The sequence below is a fragment of the Ascaphus truei genome, chromosome 2 (assembly GCF_040206685.1).
Source record: "Ascaphus truei isolate aAscTru1 chromosome 2, aAscTru1.hap1, whole genome shotgun sequence".
Taxonomy (NCBI): Eukaryota; Metazoa; Chordata; class Amphibia; order Anura; family Ascaphidae; genus Ascaphus; species Ascaphus truei.
Window position 1 is genome coordinate 46,197,857 of NC_134484.1, and position 1,855 is coordinate 46,199,711.

The following is a 1,855-nucleotide window of genomic DNA, read 5'->3' on the forward strand; positions in this document are numbered from 1 at the left end:
AATGTATAATTAAAAAAATAATGCAGATTTATCAAGGGCCACAGCTATACCATATTTACAAATTGGTTTCTTTTGAAAAGTGTATCCAATATTCGTAATATAGTGATAATTAATTTAGTAAAACTAGTGTATGGTCCCTCAGCATAAAAACCATTAGCTGGTTAGTGAAAAGTAAGCATATGATAGCCTGTCCTGTAATAGATACAGAATCTATTTCAGAAACACTATGTATCAAATCTACATGTTTCTGCATTTATCTTGAAGATGGTAGCCTTTCTTAAACACCGCAGAGCCTTATGAGTCAGAGAGACAATTAAATTAGTCCATGACAATTAAAATGAACTAATTTAAACTTTTCATCACTTATTTTTCATTGTGTTTGATATGCATTAATTCACCCACTTTAAATGAGAGGTAACGCTTAATGTATTATTATTTTTTGCCTGGTAAAATATTTTATAAATAAATATAATCTAACCCTTTCAGGGCCTGAAACACATTGGAAGTGAAAACGGGATTTATATCATTTGCATTTTGATGTATATAGTGTGCAGTGTATCATATTGACCTACTGCCATTACAAACCCACTTATACAGTACATAATATGCATAAACCTTGAATTCCTCACCTTTGGGTCCAGGTATAATTGTGTGCGTTGAGCATATATCTGCCGCAGAACGTTTTCAACCTCTGAACAAGAGATGTGCAAGTTGAAACAGCATAATCAGGTTACACATGCATTCAGCTGCTGGATCTTCAGAGCCTTCATGTTGAAGGGCTGTAGCATACAGTATGTAGGCTTCTTAGACTTCGATTCTCTAAGTGACTATTTGTAACAAAGACAACTCATTAGATTAACCAGTTTGGGAAGCTCCAGTATTTTATCTTGCAACTGCATTCTGTTAACTGTCAGGAATATTTATTTTAAAGTGACACTTGTTTACATTCATTTATCTCTAACAGCCACTGATATGGACACTGATGCATGGGAGGTATTCATATGCTGCTAGTCTTTTAGTATCTTTTCTACGTATTTGAACTTAGCAAAAATACATGTATTCATTCATACTGTACAGGACGAAGATCGGTAAGGAATAATAATGCCAATAAATGAACAAATATTAATGCAAATAAATAAACAAACATATGTTTTATGTGCGTAAAGCACTCGTTTCATTAGGTTAATGGATTTTTTTTACTGAGCTATAAATTGAACCAGTATGTGAAAAATTGGACATCATTGCTTTGTAATTTAAAGCATGTTTGTTAGATTATTCCATTTCATATGCTGATATACTTCAATTTTAAAAACTCTGTTTAGTTTACCTTCTGCATTTATACAGTAGTTGCAGTATTTTATGTATGTAGCCAGGTACCCTCGGTCTCCCTGCGCTCCCATTCCCCCCCCCCCCCTCCTTACCTTCAGTATGGTTATGCATAGGGTGACCAGATTTTGAAAATGAAAAACCGGGACATTTTTTTTTTATATAACAGTTTATTTATTGAAGTACACTTATACTTTACTACCATTAGTCCTTGTTACATAGTTGTGTGTGTGTGTGTGTTGACCTCACTAATCGAACAAAAAAACCCCAGATGTGAATGATTCTGTACCCCTTAACCAGTGTCAGGATGCCCCCTCTTCACAATTTCTAAGCAGCAATCCCGCCTGGGATCTTACCTGATCCGCAGTCCCTCAAGGTACTATACTGGAGGGGAGGTGTTCCCAAACTGTCTTCCAAGGTCTCCGTGTAAAACTTGAGTCAGATCTGGAAGAAAGAAGGGCAGGTTACTTCGGTGTAGGTATACGGCAGTTAAGATAAGACAGGGAGGGTGAGAGAGACAGAGAGAGAG

General features: G+C 35.8%; 1 protein-coding gene across 1 annotated transcript in view; it reads right to left on the reverse strand.

The window, feature by feature from the left end:
- COLEC10 (collectin subfamily member 10) overlaps window positions 1–839 on the reverse strand; it is a 110,968-nt gene extending 110,129 nt beyond the window's left edge. The window contains exon 1 of the mRNA XM_075582394.1: window positions 630–839. The gene's annotated coding sequence lies outside the window, so the exon portion shown is untranslated. The remainder of the gene's footprint in view (window positions 1–629) is intronic.
- Window positions 840–1,855: the final 1,016 nt, after the last annotated feature.